This window comes from Pseudophryne corroboree, chromosome 4 (genome assembly GCF_028390025.1).
Source record: "Pseudophryne corroboree isolate aPseCor3 chromosome 4, aPseCor3.hap2, whole genome shotgun sequence".
Classification (NCBI taxonomy): Eukaryota; Metazoa; Chordata; class Amphibia; order Anura; family Myobatrachidae; genus Pseudophryne; species Pseudophryne corroboree.
The window spans coordinates 819,211,502-819,226,841 of record NC_086447.1 but is presented as its reverse complement, the minus strand read 5'-3'; the positions used below and the strand labels follow the sequence as shown (position 1 = coordinate 819,226,841).

Sequence of the window (15,340 nt, the reverse complement as noted above, 5' to 3'; positions counted from 1 at the left end):
GTATAGGTTCAAGGACTTCAGATTTAGAATAGGCCTTACCGAGCCATCCGGCTTCGGTACCACAAATAGAGTGGAATAATACCCCTTCCCTTGTTGTAGAAGAGGTACCTTGACTATCACCTGCTGAGAATACAGCTTGTGAATGGCTTCCAAAACCGTCTCCCTTTCTGAGGGGGACGTTGGTAAAGCAGACTTCAGGAAACGGCGAGGTGGCTCTGTCTCTAATTTCAACCTGTACCCCTGAGATATTATCTGCAGGATCCAGGGATTTACCTGCGAGTGAGCCCACTGCGCGCTGTAATTTTTGAGACGACCGCCTACCGCCCCCGAGTCCGCTTGCGAAGCCCCAGCGTCATGCTGAGGCTTTTGTAGAAGCCGGGGAGGGCTTCTGTTCCTGGGAAGGAGCTGCCTGTTGCTGTCTCTTCCCTCGTCCTCTGCCTCGTGGCAGATATGAATAGCCCTTTGCTCTCTTATTTTTAAAGGAACGAAAGGGCTGCGGTTGAAAGGTCGGTGCCTTTTTCTGTTGGGGAGTGACTTGAGGTAGAAAGGTGGATTTCCCGGCCGTAGCCGTGGCCACCAAATCCGATAGACCGACCTCAAATAACTCCTCTACGCATCGCCTGTCCACTGTCGTGTCCATAAAGCTCTTCTGGCCGAAATGGACATAGCACTTACCCGTGATGCCAGTGTGCAGATATCTCTCTGTGCATCACGCATATAAAGAAATGCATCCTTTATTTGTTCTAACGACAGTAAAATATTGTCCCTGTCCAGGGTATCAATATTTTCGATCAGGGACTCTGACCAAACTACCCCAGCACTGCACATCCAGGCAGTCGCAATAGCTGGTCGTAGTATAACACCTGCATGTGTGTATATACCTTTTTGGATATTTTCCATCCTCCTATCTGATGGATCTTTAAGTGCGTCCGTCTCAGGAGAGGGTAACGCCACTTGTTTTGATAAGCGTGTTAGCGCTTTGTCCACCCTAGGAGGTGTTTCCCAGCGCTCCCTAACCTCTGGCGGGAAAGGGTATAAAGCCAATAACTTCTTTGAAATTAGCAGTTTTTTATCGGGGCACCCCACGCTTCATCACACACGTCATTTAATTCTTCTGATTCGGTAAAAACTACTGGTAGTTTTTTCACACCCCACATAATACCCTGTTTAGTGGTACCTGTAGTATCAGCTAAATGTAACATCTCCTTTATTGCCAAAATCATATAACGTGTGGCCCTACTGGAAAATACGGTTGATTCGTCACCTTCACCACCGGAATCAGTGCCTGTGTCTGGGTCTGTGTCGACCGACTGAGGCAAGGGACGTTTTACAGCCCCTGACGGTGTTTGAGGCGCCTGGACAGACACTAATTGAGTGTCCGGCCGCCTCATGTCGGCAAACGACTGCTTAAGCGAGTTGACGCTATCCCGTAATTCCACAAATAAAGGCATCCATTCTGGTGTCGACCCCCTAGGAGGTGACATCCTCATATTTGGCAATTGCTCCGCCTCCACACCAATAACGTCCTCATACATGTCGACACACACGTACCGACACACAGCAGACACACAGGGAATGCTCTATACGAAGACAGGACCCACTAGCCCTTTGGGGAGACAGAGGGAGAGTCTGCCAGCACACACCAAAAAGCGCTATATATGACAGGGATAGCCTTATGATTAAGTGCTCCCTTATAGCTGCTTTTATATTAATATATTGCCATTTATTCTGCCCCCCCTCTCTGTTATACCCTGTTTCTGTAGTGCAGTGCAGGGGAGAGACCTGGGAGCCTTCCTGACCAGCGGAGCTGTGACAGAAAATGGCGCCGTGTGCTGAGGAGATAGGCCCCGCCCCTTTTTCGGCGGGCTCGTCTCCCGCTATTTAGTACATTTAGGCAGGGGTAAATATCTCCATATAGCCTCTGGGGCTATATGTGAGGTATTTTTAGCCTTTTTAAAGGTTTTCATTTGCCTCCCAGGGCGCCCCCCCCCCAGCGCCCTGCACCCTCAGTGACTGCCGTGTGAAGTGTGCTGAGAGGAAAATGGCGCACAGCTGCAGTGCTGTGCGCTACCTTAAGAAGACTGCAGGAGTCTTCAGCCGCCGATTCTGGACCTCTTCTTGCTTCAGCATCTGTGAGGGGGCCGGCGGCGTGGCTCCGGTGACCATCCAGGCTGTACCTGTGATCGTCCCTCTGGAGCTTCATGTCCAGTAGCCAAGAAGCCAATCCATCCTGCACGCAGGTGAGTTCACTTCTTCTCCCCTCTGTCCCTCGTTGCAGTGATCCTGTTGCCAGCAGGAATCACTGTAAAATAAAAAACCTAAGCTAAACTCTCTAAGCAGCTCTTTATGAGAGCCACCTAGAATTGCACCCTTCTCGGCCGGGCACAAAAATCTAACTGGAGTCTGGAGGAGGGTCATAGGGGGAGGAGCCAGTACACACCACCTGACCTGTAAAAGCTTTACTTTTGTGCCCTGTCTCCTGCGGAGCCGCTATTCCCCATGGTCCTTTCAGGAACCCCAGCATCCACTTAGGACGATAGAGAAATTATATATATATATATACATATATATATATATATATATATATATATATATATATATATATATATATATATATATATATATATATATATATATATATATATATAATATGAAATTATTATATATATAATGAAATTATAATATATATATATAGCAGAGATTCCACAAACGTGGAAAGGGGCACTCACTAGTAAATAACATATACAATTAGGTAGCATAAAACAATCATGTTTTTAATAGTCAGTTGCACCAATTCGCCTTTGATCGACGTTTCGACCCCTTGACCGGGTCAAGGGGTCGAAACGTCGATCAAAGGCGAATTGGTGCAACTGACTATTAAAAACATGATTGTTTTATGCTACCTAATTGTATATGTTATTTACTAGTGAGTGCCCCTTTCCACGTTTGTGGAATCTCTGCTATGTATTTGTGGCTGACCGAGTCAGTTCTACTGGGCGCACCCTGAACATGTTTCTATGTATTTTTTGATGTGAGTGCGGATCTCCAACGAGATATATATATATATATATATAGATATATATATATATATATATATATATATATAGATATATATATATAAATAATGAAATTATAATATATATATATATATATATATATATATATAATGAAATTATTATATATATATATATAAAATGAAATTATTTTATATATATATATATATATATATATATAATGAAATTATAATGTATATATATATATATATATATATATATATATATATATATATATATATATATAATGAAATTATAATATATATATATATATATATATATATATATAATGAAATTATAATATATATATATATATATATATATATATATATATATATAGGCGAGCAGAACAGATTTTTATCCTTAAAGAAGGGATGCTTTAAATGCCTTAATTGTGTTACGTGTAGATCCTTAATTGTCGGTAAATATTTCTCCCATCCATCCAGTGGTAAAAGATATGAAATCAAACATCGAGTCACATGTACCACCAAATATATTATTTACATGATTGTTTGCCCCTGTGGCAAAAATTATATAGGTAAAACTGACCGTACCCTAAGAGAACGGATGGCAAATCATAAAATGGCAATAAGAAACGCACTTTCCACTGGTAATAGTGACCAACCACTGGCACGGCACTTTGCAAATGCCGGCCATAGCCTAGCATCTTTAAAATACATTATTATAGATCATGAGCCAGCAAAGTTGCGGGGAGGAGATCGATCAGTGCGCTTGTTACAAAGGGAATCCAGATGGATCCATGAACTAGGGACATTGGCCCCTAGAGGCCTTAACGAAACATTGGGATTACATTGTTTTTTGTGATTGTTAGATGTCGTGCTTCTTTAATGCAATTTTTGTGGATAGCAATATCATTTTGTATGTATATTTTTCATGCAATTTTTTCATTCAATAATTCATTGCTTAATACTATCGTTTACTGTATATGATATACTAGTTATACGGCAATGAGTTTCTGTGAGGCGATTACGGATTGTGCAGGTGGCAATGTTACACATCTGTTTTTAATGATTTTGTTTGTAATGTTACCATGGTGATGCAAGGAACGGGAGTGAACGTCACTAGTGGGCGTCCGCATCCTGGGACTGCACGCCAGGTGATACACGTGGTGGGGAGTCTATTTAAGGTAAATGTTTGTATCATTTGTTATACCTGATGACGGAGGGAAATTAAAGCTCCGAAACGTTGTAAACTACTCTGCTTGACTGGTTTATTTCTCTGAGTGCCGCCGCACATTGCTTCTATATATATATATATATATATATATATATATATATATATATATATAATGAAATTATAATATATATATATATAATGAAATTATAATATATATATATATATATAATGAAATTATAATATATATATATAATGAAATTATAATATATATATATATATATATATATAAAATGAAATTATAATATATATATATATATATATATATAAAATGAAATTATAATATATATATATATATATATATATATATATATATATATATATATATATATATAATGAAATTATAATATATATATATATATATATAATGAAATTATAATATATATATATATATAATGAAATTATAACATAGACATAGATGGCTCTATACTTTGGCGGGGTGACAGTGACATGATGTTATGGTCTTGAACGGTCATTTAGTGACCGAGGTCGACGGACAGCTAAGTTACCACTTGTATCCCTATGATTATGATACGCTTGCTATGGATATGATTACTTAGGCGTGGATACGCCAATGTTTTGTGGATAAATATCTCAAATTATCTCATGCTGAGCCACCGCAATACGTATTTCACCTTTTTAAGTGCCCTGGTTGGGTGATATTAAAAGACAATTTTTTTCAAATCTGGATTGAGTGCCCTTCTCTACAAACCTATCTCTATCTCTATATATATATATATATATATATATACATATATATATATATATATATATATATATATATATATATATATATATATATATATATATATATAATGAAATTTTTTATATATATATATATATATATATATATATATATATATATATATATATATATATATATATATATATATATATATATATATATATATATATATATATATATATATATATTATTTTGGTTACCTACCAGTAAATCCTTTTCTCGTAGTCCGTAGAGGATGCTGGGGTCCACATTAGTACAATGTGGTATAGATGGGTCCACCAGGAGCCATTGGCACTTTAAGAGTTTGAGAGTGTGGGCTGGCTCCTCCCTCTATGCTCCTCCTATCAGTCTAGAAACTGTGCCCGAGGAGACGGACATCTTCGAGAGAAGGATTTAAGACAGATAGTGGCGAGATTCATACCAGCTCACACATACAAGGCACATCAAGCCAACATGAAAACTCAACCGATGAAACAGCACTTCCCAAGTAACAATGCAGTACTTAAACTAAAAACAAAGTTGTACTGAACCAGATAAGAATTGCAGGAAAACGAAGCGATGGGCCGGCACACAGCATCCTCTACGGACTACGAGAAAAGGATTTACCGGTAGGTAACAAAAATCCTATTTTCTCTTACATCCTAGAGGATGTTGGGGTCCACATTAGTACCATGGGGATGTACCAAAGCTCCCAGAACGGGAGAGCGCACGCAGAGGCTCCTGCAGAACTAATTGGTCTGAGATGAACTGAAGTTCAATTAGAGTATCGAACTTGTAGAACTTTGCAAACGTGTTCGACCCAGACCAAGTTGCAGCTCTGCAAAGTTGTAAAGCCAAGACACCCCGGGCAGCCGCCCACCTTACGAGTGGGCCTTGACAGTCGTAGGACACGGCAATCTTGCCGTAGAATACGCATGCTGGATAGTGAACCTGATCCAGCGAGAGATAGTCTGCTTAGAAGCAGTCCGATTTTCTGTGACGAGCAGTCCTCTTCACATAGATTTTTAGAGCCCTTACAACATCCATGGACTTTGATGAAATTGAAGAGTCAGTACCCACTGGCACCACAATAGGTTAGTTGATATGAAATGCCAGCATAACCTTTGGAAGAAACTGCTGACTTGTCCGGAGCTCAGCTCTATCTTCATGGAAGATCAAGTATGGGCTTTTACAGGACAAAGCCCCCAACTCCGACACACATCTAGCATAAGCTAAGGCCAACGTGACAGCCTTCCATGTAAGAAATTTGACCTCAACCTTCTGTAGAGGCTCAAACCAATCCGATTGGAGGAACTGTAACACCACGTTAAGATCCCAGGGCGCCGTGGGTGGCACAAAGGAAGGTTGTATGTGCAGAACACCATTCAAAAAGGTCTGAACCTCAGGGAGGGCAGCCAACTGTTTCTGGAAGAAAATGGATAGGGCCGAAATCTGGACCTTCACAGATCCCAACCTCAGTCCCATATCCATACCGGCTTGTAGGAAGAGGAGAAACAGTCCCAGTTGAAACTCCACCGCAGGAAATTTCTTGGACTCACACCAAGATACATATTTTTCCCAAATTCGATGGTAATGTTTAGACGTTACTCCTTTCCTAGCCTGTATCAGGGTAGGAATAACCTTTTCCGGAATGCCCTTTTGAGATAGTATCAGGCGTTCAACCTCCATGCCGTCAAACGTAGCCACAGTAAGTCTTCATAGGCTAACAGACCCTGCTGTAGTAGGTCCTCCCGAAGAGGAAGAGGCCTCGGCTCTTCTTGCAGTAGATCCAGAAGATCCCTTCTTGGCCAGTCTGGAGCAATGAGAATAGCTTGAACCCTTTCTCTCCTTATGAGCTTTAGAACTCTTGGGATGAGTGGAAGTGGAGGAAACGCGTACACCGCCACTGCTTGCGGGTCCCTCGACCTGGAACAATACCGCCAAAGCTTCTTGTTGAGACAAGACGCCATCATGTTGATCTGAGGTACACCCCAAAGATCTGTTACCTCCTTGAACACCTCCAGATGGAGACCCCACTCTTCTGGATGGAGATAGTGTCTGCTGAGAAAGTCCGCTTCTCAGTTGTCCAATCCCGGAATGAAGATTGCTGATAGAACCAACGTGTGTTTTTTGCTGTCCAGAGGATGATTCTCGTTACCTCTGACATTGCAGCTCTGCGCTTCGTTCCGCCCTGTCTGTTTATGTAAGCCACTGTTGTCACATTGCCCGACTGCACTTGAACGGCCCGATTTCTCAGAAGATGGGCCGCTAAGAGAAGACCGTTGTAGACTGCTCTTAGTTCTAGAATGTTTATCGGCAGGCCAGCTACCAGACTTGACCACCTTCCTTGGAAGGTTTCTCCTTGACTGACTGTGCCCCAGCCCCGGAGACTTGTATTCGTGGTTAGAAGGATCCAGTCCTGAATCCCAAACCTGCAGCCCTCCAGAAGGTGAGGTAATTGCTGCCACCAGAGGAATGAAAGCCTGGCATTTGGCGACAGACGTATTCTCTGGTGCATGTGTAGATGGGATCCCTCCCACTTGTCCAAGAAATCCAGTTGGAAGAACAGAGTATGAAACCTCCAGTACTGCAGAGCCTCGTAAGAGGCGACCATCTTTCCCAGAAGGCGAACACACAGATGAACCAACACCCGGGTTGGCTTCAGGACATCCTGGACCATCGTTTGAAGCACCAATGCTTTTTCCTCTGGAAGAAACACCTTCTGCTCTTCCATGTCAAGGATCATTCAGAGAAAGGACAACCTCCTGGTTGGTTCCAAATGTGAATTTGGAAGATTCAGGAACCAACCATGTTCCCTGAGAAGCTGGGTCGTGAGAGCTATGGACCGTAACAGTTTCTCCTTGGACTAGGCCTTTATCAACAGATCGTCCAGATATGGAATTATGTTCACCCCCTGTCTGCGGAGGAGAATCATTTCCGCCATCACCTTGGTGAATACCCTCGGTGCTGTGGAGAGGCCGAATGGTAGGGCCTGGAACTGAAAATCGAAGATAAGCTTGATGCGGCAGCCAAATTGGAATGTAGAGGTACGCATCCTTGATATCCAGGGATACCAGGAACTCCCCCTCCTCCAGTATCCAGGGATACCAGGAATTCCCCCTCCTCCAGACCCGATATCACTGCCCTTAGAGACTCCATTTTGAACTTGAACTCCCTCAGAAAGGGGTTTAGTGATTTTAAGTTCAAAATGGGCCTGACCAAACCATCCGGTTTCGGTACCATGAAAAGGTTTGAATATGAGGTGGTACTGGCACAATGACCTGTGCCTCCACCAACTTCTGGACGGCTTCTTGCAGGACAGTCATGTCTGCCAGTAGAGCTGGCAAGCCTGATTTGAAAAATCGGTGAGGAGGGAGATTTTGAAATTCCAGCCTTTACCCCTAAGACACTATCTTGCACCAGAGGTCCAGGCCGGATGACACCCAGACGTGACTGAAATGCCTGAGTCTCGCTCCCACCGGCCCCACCTCTGGGGCGTGCAGTCCATCGTCATGCGGAGGACTTTGGTGTACCTGAAACATGTTTCTGTCCCTGGGAACCTGCAGCCGCAAGTTTCTTGGACTCGGGCCGACCTCCCCGAAAGGTGTTCGACGGCTTGGCCTTTCTGGGCTTGGTAGGCCGAAAGGGCTGTGATGTAGCTGAACAAAAGTGTTTCTTCAGAGCAGGTGTAGCTGAGGGAAGAAAAGGGGACTTACCAGCCGTAGCCGTGGAGATCCACGCATCTAATGCTTCCCCAAAGAGAGCCTGACCTGTGTAGGGTAGGGTCTCCAAACTTCTCCTGGATTCCGCGTCGGCAGACCACTGGCGCAACCACAGTACTCGACGAGCCGATACAGACATGGAAGAAATTCCCGCAGCCATGGAACCCAGGTCTTTCATGGATTCTACCAGAAATCCTGCCAAATACTGAATGTTACGTAAAAACAATTCAACATCACATTTCTCCATAGTAGCCAAGTCTTCAAGTAACGTGCCTGACCACTATACTATAGCTTTGGCAATCCAAGCACTGGCAATAGTGGGACGTAGTATTTCCCCATAAGCTGTGTACATGGATTTGAGCGTATTATCAATTTTACGATTAGACGGCGCTTTCAAGGCGGTAGATCCTGGAACAGGTAAAACCACCTTTCTTGAGAGTCTGGATACTGATGAGTCAACAATAGGCGGGTTTTCCCATTTTTTCCTATCCTCTACCGGGAAAGGAAATGCCACCAGAACCCTTTTTGGTATCTGGAATTTATCCGGGTTTTCCCAAGCCTTTTCAAAAACAGCATTGAATTCCTTTTACACAGGCAAGGTTAGCGAGGCTTCTTATTTTCAGTGAAGTAAGCCTCCTCAACCTGCTTGGGTGTTGTGTCAGCAATATTCAACACATCCCTAATAGCCTCTAACATCAACTGCACCCCCTTAGCAAGAGATGCTGCCCCACGCAACACATCCCCGTCTGCAGTGTCAGAATCGGTATCCGTATCATCCTGCATGATCTGCACAAGAGCACGTTTATGTGATTATACAGCAGGGAGCCGCGAGGTACCAGAACTGGGCCAGACTGCCATAGAGTTCTGTAAAGCCTGAGTTGCAGATTCATTATGTGCGACCCTATTTCAAATCTGAGACAACAGGATTTTAATACCTACCGGTAAATCTTTTTCTCCTAGTCCGTAGAGGATGCTGGGGTCCACTTCTGTACCATGGGGTATAGACAGGTTCACCAGGAGCCATTGGCACTTTAAGACATTTTCAGAGTGTGAACTGGCTCCTCCCTCTATGCCCCTCCTACCAGACTCAGTCTAGAAACTGCCCAGGGAGACTGACATTTCGAGAAAAGGATTTACTTTTAAGTTAATGGTGAGATTCATACCAGCTCACACTTCAACCATGCCGCACAACATGGCATTTAACAAACATGCCAACGGGCATGAACATTACAGCAAACGTGCTGAAAACATTTTCAACAAATTAACAACTGCAGGTAAAGTACGCACTTGGCTGGGTGCCCAGCATCCTCTACGGACTAGTAGAAAAGGATTTACCGGTAGGTATTAAAATCCTGTTTTCTCATATGTTCTAGAGGATGCTTTCTCATACGTCCTAGAGGATGCTGGGGTCCACTTCAGTACCATGGGGTTATACCAAATCTCCAGTACGAGCGGGAGAGTGCGGATGTCCCTGCAGCACCGATTGAGCAAAACTTTAGGTCCTCATCGGCCAAGGTGTCAAACTTGTAAAACTTAGCAAACGCGTTTGTCCTCACCAAGTAGCTGCTCGGCAAAGTTGTAATGCCGAGACCCCCCAGGCAGCCGCCCAGGATGAGCCCACCTTCCTAGTAGAATGGGCATTCACCGAATTCGGTATCTGCAATCCTGCCGTGGAATGAGCGTGCTGAATCGTACCCCTGATCCAGCGCGCAATAGTCTGCTTAGAAGCTGTATGTTGGGAGCTTACAGGACAAACCGAGCCTCTGTTTTCCATATCTGAGCTGTTCTTGCGACAAATTCTCAAAGCCCTGACCACATCCAGAGACTTTGAAGCAGCTAAGGTGTCAGTAGCCACTGGCACCACAATAGGTTGGTTTATATGGAAAGAAGAAACTACCTTTGGAAGAAATTGCTGACGAGTTCTTAACTCCGCCCTATCTGCATGGAAAATCAAGTAAGGGCTCTTGTGAGACAAGGTCTCTAACTCAGACACCCTCCTTGCGGATGCCAAGGCCAACAGAATGACCACTTTCCAAGTGAGAAACTTCAACTCTATCTGCTGGAGAGGTTCAAACCAATCAGATTGAAGGAACTGCAACACCACGTTAAGATCCCATGGTGCCACAGGAGGCACAAATGGAGGTTGGATGTGCAGAACTTCTGGAAGAGAGGCCAATTGTTTCTGAAAGAAAAACGGACAAGGACGAAATCTGGACCTTGATTGAACCCAAATCGTAGGCTCGCATTCACACCCGCCTGGAGAAAATGGAGAAAAACGTCCTAACTGAAACTCTTCCGTTGGAGCCTTCTTGTTGAGGCGTGACGCCATCATGTCTATTTGAGGAATTTCCCAAAGACTTGTTATCTCTGCAAAAACTTCTTGATGAAGTCCCCACTCTCCTGGATGGAGATCGTGCCTGCTGAGTAAGTCTGCTTCCCAGTTGTCCACTCCCAGAATGAAGACTGCTGACAGAGCGCTTACGTGATTTTCCGCCCAGCGAAGAATCCTGGTGGCCTCCGCCATTGCCACTCTGCTCCTTGTCCCGCCCTGGCGGTTTACATGAGCCACTACTGTGACGTTGTCTGATTGAACCAGAACAGTTAGGTCGCGAAGAAGATTCTCTGCTTGTCGTAGGCCGTTGTATTAGGCCCTCAATTCCAGTACGTTGATATGTAGCCTCCTGGCTTGACCATAGTCCATGAAAATTTCTTCCTTGTGTGACTGCTCCCCATCCTCGGAGGCTCGCGTCCGTGGTTATCAGAACCCAGTCTTGAATGCCCTGCGACCCTCTAGAAGGTGAGCACTCTGCAGCCACCACAGGAGAGACACCCTGGCCCTGCGGGACAGGCTTATCTTCTGATGTTTTGTAGATGGGACCCGGACAACTTGTCCAGAAGCTCCCACTGAAATGTCCTCGCATGAAACCTGCCGAAGGGGATGGCCTCGTAGGCTGCCACCATTTTCCCCAGAACTCGAGTACATTGATGAACAGACACGCTTTTTGGTTTTAGCAGGTCTCTGGCCATGTTCTGGAGGTCCTGGGCTTTTTCCATTGGGAGAAAAACCCTCTTCTGTTCAGTGTCCAGAATCATGCCTAGGAATGATAGTCGAGCCGTTGGAATCAATGGTGACTTTGGCAGATTTAGAATCCAACCATGCTGTTGTAGCACTCTCAGGGAGAGCGACACGCTTTTCAGCAATTGATCTCGCTTTTATCAGGAGATCGTCCAAGTACGGGATAATTGCGACTCCCTGCCTGCGCCTCCGCCATCACCTTGGTGAAAAACCTCGGGGCCGTGGAAAGCCCAAACGGCAACGTCTGAAACTGGTAATGACAGTCCTGTACAGTGAATCTCAGGTACTCCTGATGAGGATATATGGCGACATGAAGGTATGTATCCTTTATGTCTAGTGACACCATAAAATCCCCCCCTTCCAGACTGGAGATCACTGTCCGGAGCGATTCCATTTTGAATTTGAACTGTTTCAAGTACAGGTTTAGGGATTTTAGATTTAAAATGGGTCTGACCGAGCCATCTGGCTTCGGGACCACGAACAGGGTTGAATAGTACCCTTTCCCCTATTGGATTAGGGGAACCTTGATAATCACTTGCTGTTGACACAGCTTTTAATAGCGGCTAACACTACTGCCCTCTCTGGGGGAGAAGCTGGCAAGGCCGCCTTGAAAAATCGGCGAGGGGGCACCTCTTCGAATTCCAGTTTGTAGCCTTGGGATACAATTTCCACAGCCCAAGGATCCACGTCTGACAGAACCCAGACCTGGCTGAAGAGTCGAAGACGTACCCCCACCGGTGCAGACTCCCTCAGTGGAGCCCCAGCGTCATGCGGTGGATTTAGTAGAAGCCGGGGAGGACATCTGTTCCTGGGAACTAGCCGAAGCAGGCGTTCTTTTCCCTCTGGCGAGGAAGGATGAGCCCCGACCTCTTCTGGACTTATGCGACCGAAAGGACTGCATCTGATATTGTGGTGTTTTCTTTTGCTGTGGGGGAACAAAAGGCAAAAAAGTAGGATTTACCTGCGGTAGCTGTGGAAACCAGGTCCGCGAGACCTTCCCCAAATAAAAAACTTCACCCTTGTAAGGTAAAACCTCCATATGCCTCTTTGAGTCGGCATCACCCGTTTATTGGCGGGTCCACAGGGCTCGCCTAGCAGAAATAGCCATGGCGTTGGCTCTCGAACCTAGCAGCCCAACGTCTCTTTGAGCGTCTCTCATATATAAGACTGCGTCTTTAATGTGACCTAAGGTCAATAAAATGGTATCCCTATCTAGGGTATCCATGTCAGCTGACAAGGTATCTGTCCAAGCTGCACCTGTGCTACATACCCATGCCGATGCTATTGCCGGTCTGAGTAAAGCACCCGTATGCGTATAAATAGATTTTAAGGTAGTTTCCTGTCTGCGATCAGCAGGACCCTTGAGGGCTGTTGTGTCTGGAGACGGTAGCGCCACCTTCTTGGACAAGCGCGTTAAAGCCTTGTCCACCCTGGGCGAGGATTCCCACCGTACCCTGTCCTGTGCAGGGAAAGGATACGCCATAAGAATCCTCTTGGGAATCTGCAGTTTTTAGTCTGGAGTTTCCCAAGCTTTTTCAAATAACTCGTTCAGCTCATGAGATGGGGGAAAGGTTACCTCAGGTTTCTTTTCCTTATACATGCGCACCCTCGTGTCAGGGACAGAGGGGTCATCTGTGATATGCAAAAAAATAAGAATTTACTTACCGATAATTCTATTTCTCGTAGTCCGTAGTGGATGCTGGGGACTCCGTCAGGACCATGGGGATTAGCGGCTCCGCAGGAGACAGGGCACAAAAGTAAAAGCTTTAGGATCAGGTGGTGTGCACTGGCTCCTCCCCCTATGACCCTCCTCCAAGCCTCAGTTAGGATACTGTGCCCGGACGAGCGTACACAATAAGGAAGGATTTTGAATCCCGGGTAAGACTCATACCAGCCACACCAATCACACTGTACAACCTGTGATCTGAACCCAGTTAACAGCATGATAACAGCGGAGCCTCTGAAAAGATGGCTCACAACAATAACCCGATTTTTGTAACAATAACTATGTACAAGTATTGCAGACAATCCGCACTTGGGATGGGCGCCCAGCATCCACTACGGACTACGAGAAATAGAATTATCGGTAAGTAAATTCTTATTTTCTCTGACGTCCTAAGTGGATGCTGGGGACTCCGTCAGGACCATGGGGATTATACCAAAGCTCCCAAACGGGCGGGAGTGCGCGGATGACTCTGCAGCACCGAATGAGAGAACTCCAGGTCCTCCTCAGTCAGGGTGTGCCCCTGACCAAGTAGCTGCTCGGCAAAGTTGTAAAGCCGAGACCCCTCGGGCAGCCGCCCAAGATGAGCCCACCTTCCTTGTGGAATGGGCATTTACATATTTTGGCTGTGGCAGGCCTGCCACAGCATGTGCAAGCTGAATTGTACTACACATCCAACTAGCAATCGTCTGCTTAGAAGCAAGAGCACCCAGTTTATTGGGTGCATACAGGATAACAGCAAGTCAGTTTTCCTGACTCCAGCCGTCCTGGAAACCTATATTTTCAGGGCCCTGACAACATCTAGCAACTTGGAGTCCTCCAAGTCCCTAGTAGCCGCAGGTACCACAATAAGCTGGTTCAGGTGAAACACTGACACCACCTTAGGGAAACACTGGGGACGTGTCCGCAGCTCTGCCCTGTCCGAATGGACAATCAGATATGGGCTTTTGTGAGACAAAGCCGCCAATTCTGACACTCGCCTGGCCGAGGCCAGGGCCAACAGCATGGTCACTTTCCATGTGAGATATTTCAAATCCACAGATTTGAGCGGTTTAAACCAATGTGATTTGAGGAATCCCAGAACTACGTTGAGATCCCACAGTGCCACTGGAGGCACAAAAGGGGGTTGTATATGCAGTACTCCCTTGACAAACTTCTGGACTTCAGGAACTGAATACTGGAGTTTTGTAGAGGGTACCCCTGGCGCTTGGTCTTTTAAAGATGATTACAAATATATCTCAACGAATGATACCTTGTATCAAATGCCAAATATCTCTATAAGGACAGTATTACTGATACATATAACTCAATGTATAAAAGGCAATTTTTATTGAGTTAAAAACAGGCAACATGTGTACATATTCCATTAACAATAAAACAAAGTGACTCGTGCATCCAGTTATGTACCGGATCAACTGATATATAGGATCCTGCCGAGGGGATACTACCACAATGGATAGTTTCCTGGTGAGTGCCACGACTGGTCACCTTAGACCTGATTAAAGTGCAGTGATGGTTGAGGTCTCTGTGCAAAAACAGGCAATAAAGTGACTTGGTGCGTGCGTGGAAATATAAATCTCTCACCGTTAGGTTCCCGTGCGGTGGGCTGGTTTAAATTAAACAAGTGGGTCCAAGGCTGATGGGCCTGGCACCACCGCCACGGGTTTTATCAGCAGGAAATCCTGGAAGTGTGCAGCTCCTTCTCCAAATAACGCGTTTCGGTCAAAGATGGTGACCTTTCTCAAAAATGATCCATTTTTGAGAAAGGTCACCATCTTTGACCGAAACGCGTTATTTGGAGAAGGAGCTGCACACTTCCAGGATTTCCTGCTGATAAAACCCGTGGCG

General features: G+C 45.1%; 1 protein-coding gene across 1 annotated transcript in view; it reads right to left on the bottom strand.

Moving 5' to 3' along the window:
* XPO1 (exportin 1) overlaps positions 1 to 15,340 on the bottom strand; it is a 232,646-nt gene that overhangs the window by 150,560 nt on the left and 66,746 nt on the right. The gene's annotated exons all lie outside the window — the stretch shown is intronic.